The following is a 17960-nucleotide window of genomic DNA, read 5'->3' on the forward strand; positions in this document are numbered from 1 at the left end:
CAAACTTACAAAATACAATTGTATTTTGTAAGTTTGCGCCGCTTTTGCATCAAAAAGCAGCACAAATGCGGCGCTAAAAAAGTATAAATATGGGCCTAAATTTCTAAGCACTACAATTGCAGATATCCTTTAAAAATTCATATCCCAACTTCTACTTATTGTATTTTTGTCATGTTGGTCTTGTTTTGTTCATTAAATTAAGATCTATTTTTCTAATTTGATGTGGATTAATTTTGTGTGGTGCTTTCGCAGTTTTACTGTTTTAAGTGTTGCAAAAATAATTTACACACTCCTTCCTAAATTACACCTGCTTGCTCTGTGCCAAGCTACCAGAGGGTGAGCACAGGTTAATTTAGGTGTGTACCTGACTTACCCTGACTAGGATTTTGGCTCCTTCTTGGACAGGGTGCATACTTCTGCCAACCAGAAACCCAATTTCTAACACCAAATTAACTTTTTAACAAGATTGGGATGGTGAAAAACTGGCTAAAAACATAACACTCTAACCCAGTGATACTCAAAGTACGGCCCGAGGGCCACATGCGGCCCTCTCGACTTTGACATGTGGCCCCCTGGTGCACAGCAGCACTCTGGTGCTGTTTACACTAATAGATGCTAACAATAAAAAAAGATGTTAAAGAAACAGGCAAGCATTTATTTAAAGCATTATTATTGTTAAAAAAAAGAAGGTAACTGTTAAATCCTGCATCATTTAATTTTAGGAGCACCTTCATTTTAAAGTAATCTTGCAGCCACGTGCAAACAAATGATAAAGTCTCAAAATTCAAACAGTGTATTTAATTAACATGCAGAACCTTTTCACCTCAGTACATCAGATTATATCAGCAGATTGAGAAGTATTATTTTAAAAGTGCTAGTTTTCAAACATGAAGTTAGAAACATCAATTCTTCTCCCTACCTTGACAATGCCAACAGTGGTGGTGACCTGGGTTCCTATTATACAAGTAAGACATTATAGTTTTTTTAAATCAAACATAGGATAAGTTTTTGTACAGCGGACATCATGAAGTCATGTATTTTTTAGGTCCTGTTTATGTGATGATGAAGGGAAGAGAAATAAAACTATTGCCTAGAATCACACAATTTGGTAAAGTGGGGAAGCCGGGATTAATCCAAGGTTTTCTGGTTTCACATTTTGCAATTCAGCAACTACATGTATATGCTTTGTTTCATCTACACCCACCTTACAACCAATGCATCCCTAATACCCCCACCCCAACCACACCCCGCTGACATCAATGCGGCCCTCGGACACATAACAGACCACATCTTTTGGCCCCTGGGAAAATGTTTGTGAGTACCCATGCACTAACCTATCCCGTGCAGTGTGTAGGCAGTTCTTTGATGACAGTTTATTGCTCACTGAGCCATATTAAGGTTGTAACTTATGAAATGCAAGAAATAAAAGCATCTTTGTGACAAAATCAGTAACCTTTTGAGAGATTCACATAAAACACAGTTTGGTTATTTGCGTCATACACTTTTTTTGCAGTAGGCCTATTAACCCTCTGTACTACTTTATCATGATGGGAAACTACCACTAGGCAAAATATCTCTGTTATCAGGAACATTAATCACCAGAGATAGCTCAACATTTTTATTATTGCCTGAAAGTTGCTGGACAGACAAGAACCTTTGCAGCAGGTGCTTTTTAAAGCTTTGTTATTTCTAAACACACGCCCCTCAAAGTCAGTGCCAGGTGTGGCCGCACCGTTTGCACTGCCCTATACCCAGCCCTGCAGCTGCCTACAGGCAGAGACTCCTTTCTGCAAGCAGTGCTGGCTGTTCATTCCAGCGATCAGAGCAGCAGCTCTTATTACAGAATCCCCTCCTAGCATATGGGATCGCCGATCTTGGCTGACACACGTCTCACACTCCTGGCCAAAATAAGTTCAAACATGGGCCTCTTAGAAATGGAGTCTTTGACTGGCAGTCAGGTTACCCCCTGTACAAGCAAGGACCCACACTTTAGTCAGGGTAAGTCACACACAATCCAAATTATCCTGTGCCCACCCTCTGGTAGCTTGGCACTGAGCAGTCAGGCTTAACTTAGAAGGCAATGTGTAAAGTACTTGTGCAATAGATCATACAATAACACCATATAGCACCACAAAAACTATATAATATTTATCGGGATATTTGTAGGTCAATACGATCAAAGATGCAATAAGTAAATGTAGAGATATCACTAAAAAGTGATATAAAGTGTCCTGGTTCATGTGAAAAACCTCCGCAAAGGGGCCGCAGAGAAGGAGAAGCGTGGAAACAAAGGGGTATGTGTCGATTTCTCGGGCCACACACGGCGATGCGTCATTTAGTTTCCACGCAGGGATGGCTGTGCATTGATTTCCGGTGCTCGGTTGTGGATCCTCTTCGAGTTGCAGGGTTTTCAGATGCCCCGGGGTCTGTGCGTGGAATCCTGGGCTTGTGGAGCGAAATCACAAGCGCTGCGTCATTCCGGTGGGCGTTGCGTGGAAGTTTATTCCGCACGGCAGGCGCTGCATCGATTTTACCCTCTGGAAGTCAGGCTGCGTCGTCCCTCGGTCGTCTGTGCGTCGATCCGGTGGGCCGTACGTCAAAGTTCCGGTCACAACGCAGGCGCCACGTCTATCTTCTCCTTGCAAAGTCACGCTGCGTCATTCCTGGTCGACGTGTGGTGAATTTCTCACCACGGGGCAGGCTGTGCATGGGTTTTAGCAAGCTGTGCATCGCATTTTCACCGCACAAGGAGTCCAGTTGCAAGAGAGAAGACATTTTGGTCCTAGACTTCAGGGAACAGGAGGCAAGCTCTATCCGAGCACTTCTTCACCTCAGCCAGAGAGCAGCATGGCAGCAGTCCTGCACAGAAAGCAGTCAGGTGAGTCCTTTGGACAGCCAGGCAGTTCTTCTTGGCAGGATGCAGGTTCTGGTTCCAGTTATCTTCTCCAGGAAGTGTCTGAGTTGTAAGGGGCAGAGGCCCTGTTTAAATACACAAATGTGCCTTATACGTAGGGGGGACCTCAAAGAGTGGCTTAGAAGTGCACCAGATCCTCTTTCAGTTCAATCCTGTCTGCCAGGGTCCCAGTAGGGGATGTGGCAGTCCTTCGTGTGAGAGCAGGCCCTCCACCCTCTCAGCCCAGGAAGACCTTTTCAAAATGCAGATATATGCAAGTGAGGCTTGTAGGAGGCTGGCCTGGCTTGTAGTGGGTACCAGAGGTACTTACACCTTGTGCCAGGTCCAGTTATCTCTTATTAGTGTAGAAGAGGTGTTTCTAGCAGCTTAGACTGATAGAAGGTAGCTATGGCAAAGCAGCTTAGGCTGAACTAGGAGACATGTAAAGCTCCTACTATAACACTGGTGTCATATGCACAATATCATAATAAAACACAATACACAGATATACTAAAAATAAAGGTACTTTATTTTTTAGGACAATATGCCAAAAGTATCTCAGTGAGTACCCTCAGTATGAGGATAAGTTATATACACAAGATATATGTATACAATAGACTGGTTACTCCCTTTATCATCCACTATATGGTTACTTCCCTGTGGGGATGTAAACCACCCTGTTTGAAGTTTTTTAGCTAACCAACAATGTGAAGATATATTCTCAGAGTTCCTATCAGTAGGTTTTGGTTTAGAACAGTGGAAATTGTCCACTGGACCTATTTCTAGTGATGAGAATGCCAGACAGGGATGCTGTCTCAGTAAAGCCATAGCTGGGCAAAACCTTTGTCCATATGGCTGTAAAAGAGAACAGGGATGCTGTTTCTCTTGTTTTGGAGCAGGGCAGAGATGCTGTCCTATGAGCTCCACACTAGGGCAGGGCTGCTGTCCTAAGTGTTTTAGGCAGTGCAGGGTTTCTGCACTAAAGTTTCTCTGGGAGGGTTGGAGGAATGCTCCATGTTAACTAAAATGGTGGCCTTTTTCTCACCAATATTAGTTATCCCACAGAGAGGTACTTTCACCTCAGGGAGTACAGCTGTGCCAGCTGATGATTCTCTTGGTACAGGTGCCACTCCAGGAGAGGTTTCTCCCACCACAGGAATGGTATCCTGAATGGCAGGGTGGTTAGGGGATACTGTGATACCCTTTTTACCTGTTGTTGGAGAAGGATCCTGAGTTTTCAGGCCTTTTTCTCTCCTTTGCTTTTTCATTTCAGCTGAAATGAGAGGAAGCAATTCCTCAGGGATACCCAGCATGGCTGCATGGGTATAAAACTCTACCTCAGCCCAACCTGAGGTCTCTAGGTCATTACCTAAGAGACAGTCTACAGGTAAGCTAGGTGACACTACCACCTGCTTAGGGCCAGTAACTCCACCCCAACTAAGCTGAACTATAGCTAAGGGAAGAAACTTAGTGGCGTTATGGACATCAGTAATCTTGCACTGTTGTCCAATGATGTGTTGTTCAGGAGGCACTAGGCTTTCAGTCACCAAAGTGATTCTGGCACCTGTGTCCCTGTAGGCCTGGGCCTCAACTCCATTTATTGAAACTGTCTGCATGTACTTATCCATTGAAGGGGACAAGCAGCCAGTGTGGCAAGGCCAATGCCACTAGGTGTGACAGAAACTGTCTTGGGACTGACTACCCCAGTTTCTATGATGGACCCATAAGTGAAGCCAACTACACCCTTACTTTGACTGTTGCCAGCAGTCCTACCACTATTACTACTACTGCTAGGGGCACTAGAGTCTGATGTATTAGTGGTTGTTGGCTCAGGGGGTTTACCTGGACAGGATTTATCCCCTTGCCAATGGCCTTTATTTTTACACACATAGCACCAAAGCTTTTTAATGTGTGTATGTTGTGAAGAAGAGGAGGAATTTGATTTATCCCCACCCCCTGAAGAGTGTTTTGGATTTGAAGAAGGATCTTTGGTTTTACCCTTATCCCCATGCTTATCCTGAGATTTCTCACCATCTTTCTTCTTGCCATCCTTGTCACCCCCTGAATGAACTTTTCTGTTCACTCTTGTTCTGACCCATTTGTCTGCCTTCTTTTCCAGTTCTTGGGGAGAGGTCAGATCTGAGTCCACCAGATATTGGTGTAACAAGTCAGACACACAGTTATTCAGAATATGCTCTCTCAGAATAAGATTATACAGGCTTTCATAGTCAGAAACTTTACTGCCATGTAACCACCCCTCCAAGGCCTTCACTGAACAGTCAACAAAGTCTATCCCGTCTTGTGAGGACTCTTTTCTGGTGTCTCTGAACTTAATCCTGTATTGTTCAGTGGTTAAGCCAAATCCATCCAAGAGTGCATCCTTCAAAACTGTAAAATTGTTAGCATCACTTTCTCTAACAATAAGGAGCCTATCCCTACCCTTTCCATTGAAAGATAGCCACAATATAGCAGCCCACTGCCTTTGAGGGGCCCCCTGTACCATACAGGCCCTCTCAAGTGCAGCAAACCACTTGTTGATGTCATCCCCCTCCTTGTAAGGGGGAACTATCTTATGCAGATTCCTGGAATCATGCTCTTTAACAGGATTACTATCAGGAATACTGCTGCTGCCACCATTGGGTCCAAACCCCAATCTCTGTCTCTCCTTTTCCAGGTCTAGGGATTCCCTGTCTAGAGCCAGCTGTTGCTGTTTAAGCTTCAGTCTGGTCTCTTCCAATCTCAACTTTTTTGAGTTCCCTTTCTAACATGTTGTCTTCAGGGTGGGTGGGTTGGGAATGCTTGGAAACAGAAGATAAATTGGACACAACAGAGGGAGATCTGTCCCTAACTGGCTGGACTCTATCAACCTGGCATCCAGGAATAAAAACATCCCTACTATGATGGGAGCTCCTATTACTACCAGCATTGCTACGTGGCCTGCTAAGGGGCAGATTTGGAACAGAACCCTCCCCACCTCCCTCAAGGAGTTCCCCTGAGTCAGAATGGGAGCTATCTATTAACTTCTCATTTGAAGTGCCTACTTGGGACTCATCATTCACAATAAGCATGTTATATAGAAACTCTCTTGTAGGGTTCTTTCCTATAACTAAACCTCTATCTAGGCAGAGACTCCTTAAGCTCTTGACATTTAAATTGTAATAGGTAGTATTGACCATTTTAAGAGCAGACTCTACAGCAGACATGATACAAGAAGGTTTAGAGACAGTGAGAAGAGAGAAAAAGTTTCAGGACTTTTTAAAGAACAGAGAAAAAAACTTTTTCAAACTTTTTGGAAACTTTTAGAAGTTTTAGAGTACTTTTCAGCACTTAGTAGAAAGTGTAAGAGGAGAAAAGCAAAACTTTTTGGTTAAGTGTACATACACTGAACTTGTTTTGTATATTATTCTCTTATGAAAAGTACACAATGACAAAGTGGTAAGTAGTTACAAGTACTTATCCCACCGCTGCACAACCAATGTAGGAGGCTGGCCTGGCTTGTAGTGGGTACCAGAGGTACTTACACCTTGTGCCAGGTCCAGTTATCCCTTATTAGTGTAGAAGAGGTGTTTCTAGCAGCTTAGGCTGATAGAAGGTAGCTATGGCAAAGCAGCTTAGGCTGAACTAGGAGTCATGTAAAGCTCCTACTATACCACTGGTGTCATATGCACAATATCATAAGAAAACACAATACACAGATATACTAAAAATAAAGGTACTTTATTTTTAGGACAATATGCCAAAAGTATCTCAGTGAGTACCCTCAGTATGAGGATAAGTTATATACACAAGATATATGTATACAAACCAAAATTATGCAGGTAATAGCAAGAAAAGTAATGCAAGCAATGTGAAGTCACAGTAGATTGCAATAGGAGCACATAGGTATAGGGGCAACACAAACCATATACTCCAAAATTGGAATGCGAACCACGAATGGACCCCAAACCTATATGAGCTTGTAGAGGGTCGCTGGGACTGTAAGAAAACAGTGAGGGTTAGAAAAATAGCCCACCCCAAGACCCTGAAAGGTAGGTGTAAAGTGCACCTACTACCCCCAGAGAGCACAGAAGTCGTGATAGAGGGATTCTGCAGGAGGAACAAACACCAGCAATGCATCAACAGTGGATTTCCGGACCTCAGTACCTGTAAGACAAGGGGCCCAAGTCCAATAGTCGCGACAGTGTTGAGAGTGGGCAGGAGCCCAGGAAATGCCAGCTGAGGGTGCAAGGAAGCTGCCACCTGTTGGAAGAAGCTTGGTGTTCTGCAAGAACGAAGAGGATTAGGAACTTCCCCTTTGGAGGAATGTTCCACGTCGTGAAGAAGCTTGCAGAGGAGTTCCCACGCAGAAAGACCGCAAACAAGCCTTGCTAGCTGCAAGGGTCGCGGTTAGGGTTTTTGGATGCTGCTGTGGCCCAGGAGGGGCCAGGATGTCGCCACTTGGATGAGGAGACAGAGGGGGCGCCCAGCAACGTAGGGAGCCCTCACAGAAGCAGGCAGCACCCGCAGAAGTACCTGAACAGGCACTTCGAAGAAAAGTGAACCGGAGTCCACCCAAAGTCACAAAAGGGAGTCCCACGACGCCGGAGGACAATTCAGGAGGTTGTGCACTGCAGATTAGAGTGTCTGGACCCAGGCTTGGCTGTGCACAAAGGAAATCCTGGAAGAGTGCACAGGAGCCGGAGCAGCTGCAAATCAGGCGGTACCCAGCAATGCAGTCTAGCGTGGGGAGGCAAGGTCTTACCTCCACCAAACTTGGACTGAAGAGTCACTGGACTATGGGAGTCACTTGGACAGAGTTGCTGAGTTCCAGGGACCACGCTCGTCGTGCTGAGAGGGGACCCAGAGGACCGGTGATGCAGTCTTTTGCTGCTTGCGGTTGCAGATTCTGTCGGCCCACGGGAGATTTCTTCAGAGCTCCTGGTGCAGAGAGGAGGCAGGCTACCCCCAGAGCATGCACCACCTGGAAACAGTCGAAAAAGCCGGCAGGATGAAGCGATACAAGGTTGCTAGTAGTCGTCTTGCTACTTTGTTGCGTTTTTGCAGGCGTCCTGAGCAGTCAGCGGTCGATCCTTTGGCAGAAGGTGAAGAGGGAGATGCAGAGGAACTCTGATGAGCAATTGCATTCGTTATCTGGTGAGATCCCCAAAGCAGAGACCCTAAATAGCCAGAAAAGGAGGTTTGGCTACCTAGGAAGGAGGATTGGCTACCAAGAGAGGTAAGAGCCTATCAGAAGGAGCCTCTGACGTCACCTGCTGGCATTGGCCACTCAGAGCAGTTCAGTGTGCCACAAACACCTCTGTTTCCAAGATGGAAGAGGTCTGGGACACACTGGGGGAGCTCTGGGCACCTCCCCTGGGAGGTGCAGGTCAGGGGAGTGGTCACTCCCCTTTCCTTTGTCCAGTTTCACGCCAGAGCAGGGCTGGGGGATCCCTGAACTGGTGTAGACTGGTTTATGCAGAGATGGGCACCATCTGTGCCCATCAAAGCATTTCCAGAGGCTGGGGAAGGCTACTCCTCCCTGGCCTTCACACCTATTTCCAAAGGGAGAGGGTGTTACACCCTCTCTCAGAGGAAGTCCTTTGTTCTGCCTTCCTGGGCCAGGGCTGCCTGGACCCCAGGAGGGCAGAAACCTGTCTGAGGGGTTGGCAGCAGCAGCAGCTGCAGTGGAGACCCCGGAAAGGCAGTTTGGCAGTAGCCGGGTTCTGTGCTAGAGATCCGGGGGATCATGGAATTGTCACCCCAATGCCAGAATGGCATTGGGGTGACAATTCCATGATCTTAGACATGTTACATGGCCATGTTCGGAGTTACCATTGTGACGCTGTACATAGGTAGTGACCTATGTACAGTGCAAGCGTATAATGGTGTCCCTGCACTCACAAAGTTTGGGGAATTTGCCCTGAACGATGTGGGGACACCTTGGCTAGTCCCAGGGCGCCCACACACTAAGTAACTTTGCACCCAACCTTCACCAGGTGAAGGTTAGACATATAGGTGACTTATAAGTTACTTAAGTGCAGTGGTAAATGGCTGTGAAATAACGTGGACGTTATTTCAAGCAGGCTGCAGTGGCAAGCCTGTGTAAGAATTGTCAGAGCTCCCTATGGGTGGCAAAATAAATGCTGCAGCCCATAGGGATCTCCTGGAACCCCAATATCCTGGGTACTCAGAACCACATACTAGGGAATTATATGGGTGTACCAGTATGCCAATGTGAATTGGTAAATTTAGTCACTAGCCTGTTAGTGACAAATTTGGAAATCAGAGAGAGCATAACCACTGAGGTTCTGGTTAGCAGAGCCTCAGGGAGACAGTTAGGCATCACCCAGGGAACACATACATAAAGGGGGTCATTCCGACCCCGGCGGTCAAGGACCGCCGGGGCCGGGGTCGGCGGGAGCACCGCCAACAGGCTGGCGGTGCCCCGCAGGGCATTCTGACCGCGGCGGTTTGGCCGCGGTCAGAACAGAAAAACCGGCGGTGTACCGCCGGTTTTCCGCTGCCCTGGGAATCCCCCATGGCAGCATGGGATTCCGACCCCTTCATCGCCATCCTGTTCCTGGCGGTTCCGACCGCCAGGAACAGGATGGCGGTGAGGGGTGTCGTGGGGCCCCTGGGGGCCCCTGCAGTGCCCATGCCAATGGCATGGGCACTGCAGGGGCCCCCGTAAGAGGGCCCCACTTTGTATTTCAGTGTCTGCTTTGCAGACACTGAAATACGCAACGGGTGCCACTGCACCCGTCGCACATCCTCCACTCCGCCGGCTCCATTCGGAGCCGGCATCCTCATGGAGGGGTGTTTCCCACTGGGCTGGCGGGCGGCCTTTTGGCAGTCGCCCGCCAGCCCAGTGGGAAACCCAGAATACCTGCGGCGGTCTTTTGACCGCGCAGCGGTATTCTGGCGGTTCCCTCCAGGCGGGCGGCTCCCGCCGCCCGCCGGGGTCAGAATGACCCCCATAGTCCACAAACTTATGAGCACTGGGGTCCTGGCTAGCACGGTCCCAGTGACAGATAACAAACATACTGACAACATCAGGGTTTTCACTATGAGCACTGGGCCCTGGCGAGCAGGATCCCAGTGAGACATTGAAAACACTGTGACATATACTCACAAACAGGCCAAAAGTGGGGGTAACAAGGCTAGAAAGAGGCTACTTTCTCACAAGGCTGAGTATCCTGTGTTTAGGGTGTTTCTGAGTGAATGCACAAGGAGCTGTCAACTAAACCCAGCCAGACGTGGATTGTAAGGCACAGAAAGATTTAAGTGCTGAGAAATGCTGACTTTCTAAAAGTTGCATTTCTAAGATAGTAATATTAAATCCAACTTCACCAGTCAGCAGGATTTTATATCACCATTCTGGACATACTAAATATGACCTTCCTACTCCTTTCAGATCAGCAGCTACCAATCAAACAATTCACGAGGGCAGCCCCAATGTTAGTTTATGAAGGGAGCAGGCCTCACAGCAGTGTAAAAACGAATTTAGGAGTTTTACACTACCAGGACATGTAAAATACATAGGTATATGTCCTGCATTTTGCCTACAGCACCCTGCCTTATGGGTTACCTAGGTGATACCTTAGGGGTGTCTTATATGTGGAAAAAGGGGAGTTTCACGCTTGTCAAGTACTTTTAAATGCCAAGTCGAATTGGCAGTGAAACCGCACACACAGGCCTTGCAATGGCAGGCCTGAGACAAGGTTAAGGGGCTACTTAAGTGGGTGGCACAAACAGTACTGCAGGCCCACTAGTAGCATTTAATCTACAGGCACTGGGCACATATAGTGCACACTACAAGAGACTTATAAGTAAATTAAATAGTCCAATGGGGTATTATCCAATGTTACCATGTTTAAAGGGAGACAACATATGCACTTCAGCACTGGTTAGCAGTGGTAAAGTGCGCAGAGTCTAAAAACCAGCATAAACAGTGTCCAAAAAGTGGAGGGGGGCAGGCAAAAAGTTTGGGGTGACCACCCTAAGGCTGTCAGGTCTAACATGTGCCCCCCCAAGCTAAAAGTGGGGAGAACTACCCAACCTCCTGGGAGCTCTCATTGCTAAGACAGAAGTATCTGGAGAGACCATCAGCGTTGGCATGGAAGTAAGTCCCAAACAGGTAGGGTCTCAGCTTCTTCAGTGCCCAAACCAAAGCAAATGCTTCTCTCTCAATAGCACTCCACCTCTTTTCCTGTGGTAATAGCCTTCTGCTAATAAAGGCTACTGGTTGGTCTGAGCCCTCCTCATTTAGCTGTGCTAGAACAGCCCCAATGCTATGCTCTGAAGCGTCTATCTGCACAATAAATTCCTGGGAGTAGTCAGGGGCCTTCAGCACGGGGGCCGTGCACATGGCTTTCTTCAGAGAATCAAAGGCTTTCTGACAAGCCTCTGTCCAATTCAGCAACCTAGGTTGTTTCTTGGAAGTGAGTTCTATCAAGGGTGACACAATGGTAGCATAGCCCTTGACGAATCTGCAGTAGTATCCAGTGAGGCCTAAAAAGGCTCTCACTTCAGTCTGTGTTCTAGGTGGTTGACAGGCCTTGACAGTTTCGATCTTGGCCTGGAGTGGCTGCACCTTGCCACCACCTACTAGCTGTCTCAAGTACACCACGGAACCCTGCCCAATCTGGCACTTACTAGCCTTGATGGTCAGGCCTGCCTGTTGCAGAGCCTGAAGCACCTCCTTGAGGTAGAGCAGGTGTTCCTCCCAGCTGGAACTGTGGACAGCTATGTCGTCTAGATAGCCTGAGCAGTAGGCATCCTTGCCAGCTAGGACCCTGTTAACCAACCGTTGGAAGGTAGCGGGGGCATTTTTCAACCCAAATGGCATCACCCTGAACTGGTAATGGCCATCAGGTGTGGAAAATGCAGATCTCTCTTTAGCCCCCTCAGTCAGGGCGATCTGCCAGTACCCTGAAGTAAGATCAAACGTACTCAGGAACTTGGCAGTGCCTAGCCTGTCAACAAGCTCAGCAGCTCGGGGGATGGGGTGAGCATCAGTCCGTGTGACTGAGTTGAGACCCCGGTAGTCCACGCAGAACCTGCGTTCTGGCTTCGCACCGGAGGCAGCAGCCTTAGGAACCAGCACCACAGGGCTATCCGAGGGACTACTGGACTTCTCAATAACCCCTAAAGTCAACATCTTGGAGACCTCCTCCTTGATGCTGGCCTTCACCTTATCTGTAAATTTTTCACAGGGTGTAAGGAAATGCCTCCTTGGCATGGTTACCCCCTGACTTTTTGCCTTTGCTGATGCCAAGTTATGATTTGAAAGTGTGCTGAGGCCTGCTAACCAGGCCCCAGCACCAGTGTTCTTTCCCTAACCTGTACCTTTGTTTCCACAATTGGCACACCCTGGCATCCAGGTAAGTCCCTGGTAACTGGTACCCCTGGTACCAAGGGCCCTGATGCCAGGGAAGGTCTCTAAGGGCTGCAGCATGTCTTATGCCACCCTGGGGACCCCTCACTCAGCACAGACACACTGCTTGCCAGCTTGTGTGTGCTGGTGGGGAGAAAATGAGTAAGTCGACATTGCACTCCCCTCAGGGTGCCATGCCAACCTCACACTGACTATGGCATAAGTAAGTCACCTCTCTAGCAGGCCTTACAGCCCTAAGGCAGGGTGCACTATACCATAGGTGAGGGCATAGGTGCATGAGCACTATGCCCCAACAGTGTCTAAGCAAAACCTGAGACATTGTAAGTGCAGGGTAGCCATAAGAGTATATGGTCTGGGAGTCTGTCAAACACGAACTCCACAGCACCATAATGGCTACACTGAAAACTGGGAAGTTTGGTATCAAACTTCTCAGCACAATAAATGCACACTGATGCCAGTGTCCAATTTATTGTGAAATACACCCCAGAGGGCATCTTAGAGATGCCCCCTGAAAACATACCCAACTTCCAGTGTGGGCTGACTAGTTTTGCCAGCCTGCCACACACCAGACATGTTGCTGGCCACATGGGGAGAGTGCCTTTGTCACTCTGTGGCTAGTAACAAAGCCTGTACTGGGTGGAGGTGCTTCTCACCTCTCCCTGCAGGAACTGTAACACCTGGCGGTGAGCCTCAAAGGCTCACCCCCTTTGTTACAGCGCCACAGGGCACTCCAGCTAGTGGAGATACCCGCCCCCTCCGGCCACGGCCCCACTTTTGGCAGCAAGGCCGGAGGAGATAATGAGAAAAACAAGGAGGAGTCACTGGCCAGTCAGGACAGCCCCTAAGGTGTCTTGAGCTGAGGTGACTCTGACTTTTAGAAATCCTCCATCTTGCAGATGGAGGATTCCCCCAATAGGATTAGGGATGTGCCCGCCTCCCGTCAGGGAGGAGACACAAAGAGGGTGTAGCCACCCTCAGGGCTAGTAGCCATTGGCTACTAACCCCCCAGACCTAAACACACCCCTAAATTGAGTATTTAGGGGCTCCCAGAACCTAGCAAGATAGATTCCTGCAACCTGAAGACAAAGAAGGACTGCTGACCTGATAGCCCTGCAGAGAAGACGGAGACACCAACTGCTTTGGGCCCCAGCCCTACCGGCCTGTCTCCCAACTTCAAGAAAAACTGCACCAGCGACGCGTCCACCAGGGTCCTGCGACCTCTGAAGCCTCAGAGGACTACCCTGCATCTAAAAGGACCAAGAACTCCCGAGGACAGCTGCTCTGCTCCAAAGAAGAAACAACTTTGCAACAAAGAAACAAACTTTAAAGGACTTCACGTTTCCCGCCAGAGGTGTGAGACTTTCCACTCGCAACCCGATGCCCCCGGCTCGACCTGCGGAGAAACAACACTACAGGGAGGACTCCCCAGCGACTGCGACCCTGTGAGTAGCCAGAGTTGACATCCCTGAGGCCCCTCAGCGACGCCTGCAGAGGGAATCCAGAGGCTCCCCCTGACCGCGACTGCCTGCTTCTAAGAACCCAACGCCTGGTAAAGACAATGCACCCGCAGCCCCCAGGACCTGAAGGATCCGACCTCCAGTGCAGAAGCGACCCCCAGGTGGCTCTCTCCCTTGCCCAGGTGGTGGCTACCCCGAGGAGCCCCCCCTTGCCTGCCTGCTTCGTTGAAGAGACCCCTGGGTCTCCCATTGAACTCCATTGCAAACCCGATGCCTGTTTGCACTCTGCACCCGGCCGCCCCGTGCCGCTGAGGGTGTACTTTTTGTGCTGACTTGTGTCCCCCCCAGTGCCCTACAAAACCCCCCTGGTTTGCCCTCCGAAGACGTGGGTACCTACCTGCTGGCAGGCTGGAACCGGGGCACCCCCTTCTCTATTGAAGCCTATGCGTTTTGGGCAGCACTTTGACCTCTGCACCTGACCGGCCCTGAGCTGCTGGTGTGGTAACTTTGGGGTTGCCCTGAACCCCCAACGGTGGGCTACCTTGGACCCAACTGTGAACCCTGTAGGTGGTTTACTTACCTGCAAAACTAACCAATACTTACCTCCCCCAGGAACTGTTGAAAATTGCACTGCCTAGTTTCAAAATAGCTTATTGCCATGTTTGTGAAAACTGTACATGCTATTTTGCTGATTCAAAGTTCCTATGATACCTAAGTGAATTACCTTTCATTTAAAGTATTGATTGTAAATCTTGAACCTGTGGTTCTTAAAATAAACTAAGAAAATATATTTTTCTATACAAAAACCTATTGGCCTGGAATTGTCTTTGAGTGTGTGTTCCTCATTTATTGCCTGTGTGTGTACAACAAATGCTTAACACTACCCTCTGATAAGCCTACTGCTCGACCACACTACCACAACATAGAGCATTAGAATTATCTCTTTTTGCCACTATCTTACCTCTAAGGGGAACCCTTGGACTCTGTGCATGCTATTTCTTACTTTGAAATAGTACGTACAGAGCCAACTTCCTACACAGGGGGACTGTCACCTGTGTCAATGTCATGAACACAGAAGTGGGCCAGTCCAGGAGTAAGGGAGAACAGGGAAGAGGACTGCTTTAACAGCTCATAGCAGTCTCCTCCCTGATTAAGAGTCAGGGAGTCAGAGAGAATGACACCCTCCACTGACCCATCACCTTCTTTGGCAGAGAGGAGGTCGGGGAGAGGTTCCCTCTCCTCTTCTATGCCCTCATCTGTGACCAGGAGCATACTGATCTCAGACCTCTCAAAGTGAGGTGTGAGCCTGTTGTGATGGAGGACCCTTAGGGGGTGCATATGGGTCTTGAGGTCCACTAGGTAAGTGGCCTCCCCTTTATACTCCTTGATCTCAAATGGGCCAGTCCAGCGGTCCTGGAGAGCCCTGGGCTCTACTGGCTCCATCACCCAAACCTTGTCTCCAGGTGAGAACTCAACCAGAGTGGTCTTCCGTTTATATCACTCCTTCATCACCTCTTGACTGGCCTCAAGTTTACTCTTGTCCTGCTTCCAGAAGCATTGGGTTTGGTTGCTGAGGGCCAGCATGTAGCTGACCGCATCCTGGGAAGGTGTCTTCGGAGCTTTCTCCAAGCCCTCTTTAACTATGTTTGAAGGTCCCCTAACAGGATGACCATAGAGAAGTTCAAAGGGGCTGAGCCCCATCCCTTTCTGGGGCACCTCTCTGTAAGCAAACAACAGGCATAGTAAGAGGACGTCCCACTTATGCCTCATGGCTTCAGTCAGGCCATTAATCATGCCCTTCGGGGTCTTGTTGAATCTCTCAACAAGCCCATTGGATTGAGGATGATAAGGGGTGGTAAACCGGTAGGTCACCCCACACTCATCCCACATGGACTTCATGTACGCAGACATGAAGTTTGTGCCCCTGTCAGACACAGCTTCCTTAGGGAATCCCACACGGGATAATATTACCAACAGGGCTTTGGTCACCACTGGTGCAGTCACTGTCCTCAGAGGGATTGCCTCTGGATAGCGGGTAGCATGGCCCACCAAAACCAGGATAAACCTGTTGCCCAAGGCAGTTTCGGGGTCCAAGGGACCAACAATGTTGATGCCCACCCTTTCAAAGGGGTTCCAACGGCAGAGAGTGGGAGCAGGGGAGCTTTAAGCTTTTCCCTGTCTTCTTACTAGCCTGGCAGGTGGGGCAAGCTCTGCAGAAATTATCTGAGGCTAACCTCATTCTGGGCCAATGGAAGTGGGTGACAAGCCTGTCAAAGGTCTTGTCTTGGCCCAGATGTCCTGCCAGGAGAATGTTGTGAGCCAGACCCATTAGGAAGGCCCCGTAACACTGGGGGACCACCAGCACACGTTCTGCCCCAAGACCTAGAACCTTAGGCTCACTGTAAAGGAGATCATACTCCCAGTAAATATGGTGAGTGCCAGAGGCGTCACCTGCTGTTTGGGCTGTGGCCTGTCGCCTCTGACCCTCAACGGTGGGGCATTCCTTCTGCGCCTGGCAGAATTCTGTCCTGGTTGGCCCACCCTCTACTTGCCAGCCAGCAAGTTCAGGTAGGTTACCCAGGTCAGCTATGTCCTCCCCAGTTGGCTCCTCCTCAGGGGCCCAATCCACCACAGTGGGAACATCTGAAGTGGGTTTCCCCTGCCTCTTGCCCTTCCTCTTTGCAGCTGTCTAGGCCATTGTTCCAGGCTCCAGACACCCTTGACTCCCTTCCCGGGCAGCCATGGACCGTGTGGTCATGCAGACCCACTCAGGCAAACCTAACATCTCCAGGTGGGATCTGAGCTCTACTTCTTTCCAGGCAGTATGCTCAAGATCATTGCAGACAATCTACAGCCATGGCAGAACTCACAGCTACTTTCAGAGTACCAGAGACCCCCCCCCCACTCAAAGGGATCTAGAGCCACCGGTAGGTGACTCTCACGATTGTCAGCGACTATTACCTGGTGGAATTTATTAGGGACTATCTGCTCTGATGACACTAGCTGACTCTTGACAGCGGTCATATTGGTTCCTGTGTCATGCAGAGCCTCCACCCTTTGCCCATCAATGGTAACCTACTTGGAAGTATTTTCTGGCATGTAGGCTTTAGGCACCATATCTCTTTCTCCCAGGGACACTAGGGAAAACTCTGCCTGCTCCCCAAAGCTAGCTGGGACTGTCTCCTCCCCAAGCGCTATACTAGCCAACCCAGGTGTCTGTCCAGTGGTAGACTGTGCTCTCTTGGAACACTGGGAGTCGCCCTTATAGTCCGCATGCTGGTAGCTCTCTAAGCACTTGGGGATGAATTTCCCTAATGTTTTATCAAAATACCCTGTCTTCTTCCCAAATCTATAAGAGGAATGGTGATCACCCCTCCCTTGGGAATTCTTTTGGGGGCCTTTTGAGAACTCCTTATATTTAAGTTTTTCTCCCCCCTCTTTCTTCTGTTGGAAACCCTGAACACCTTTGTGGGAGTTCCCCCCAGATGCCTTCTTGGACACTCGGGTGCTAACCCAGAGGTCCGCCTCCTCAGCAAGCTTCCTGGAGTCAGTCGGCTTACTATCTACCAAGTGCTGGCGCAACTCTGAAAAAGACATATTGAGCATATGCTCTCTCAGAATCAAGTCATATAACCCTTTATAATCATCTAGTTTGCTGCCCCACACCCATCCATCCAGTGATTTGTTGGAGAAATCATAAAAATTCACCCAAGTTTGTGTTGAAAGTTTGGTGCTGTCCCTGAACCTCTGATGGTATCTCTCAGGGGTCAGCCCAAACTTGGCCAGTAAAGTGGCTTTCACGTGTGAGTAGTCATTTCTATTCTGTGGAGCAAGTGTGAGAAGTGTGTCCCTCCCTAAGGATGGTACATGAAACCACATGGCCGCCCCCAGTGCTCCTCAGGTGTCCCATGGGCCCTTAGTGCAACTTCATGGGCAGCTAGCCACTTATCAATGTCATCTCCCACCACAAAACTTGGCACCACATTCTTGGGTATACGAACCTGTTTGTCCCCAGCCAGTCCTGCATGTATGCTGCCACCATCACTGCTGGACTCAGACTGTCTCGCCTTGATCTCCACCTCCATGAGACTCAGTTCATGAGCCAACAACAGTTTTTTCTCAGCCAAGGCTCTTTCAGCTGCAGCTGCAGCTGCAGCTGCAGCTTCAGCTGTTTCAGCTTCAATCTGTTTGGCTGCTCTTTCAGCCTCAGCTTGCTTTGCTTGGCTTCTCTCTC

The sequence above is a fragment of the Pleurodeles waltl genome, chromosome 4_2, assembly GCF_031143425.1.
Source record: "Pleurodeles waltl isolate 20211129_DDA chromosome 4_2, aPleWal1.hap1.20221129, whole genome shotgun sequence".
NCBI lineage: Eukaryota > Metazoa > Chordata > Amphibia > Caudata > Salamandridae > Pleurodeles > Pleurodeles waltl.